Source organism: Arachis duranensis, chromosome 7, assembly GCF_000817695.3.
Source record: "Arachis duranensis cultivar V14167 chromosome 7, aradu.V14167.gnm2.J7QH, whole genome shotgun sequence".
Classification (NCBI taxonomy): domain Eukaryota; kingdom Viridiplantae; phylum Streptophyta; class Magnoliopsida; order Fabales; family Fabaceae; genus Arachis; species Arachis duranensis.
This window is the reverse complement of record NC_029778.3, coordinates 30,583,138-30,583,337: the sequence shown is the minus strand read 5'-3', so window position 1 is coordinate 30,583,337 and position 200 is coordinate 30,583,138.

Genomic DNA, 200 nt, shown 5'->3' with positions numbered 1-200 from the left:
GGGCAAATTGCTTATCCTGTTCCGCTTGGCGGAGTTTTTGAGGATAAGGCATTTTGGCTTTGTATTCCTCAACCTTAATTGCTGCAGGTTTATTACTTACAGAAGTGGGTTGGGAAGCCTTTTTAGAAGAGTTGTTATCAGCACTTGTATGTGACTGATCACCCACTGGCATTTGAATGTCAGGTGTGGACGCTGGAGTG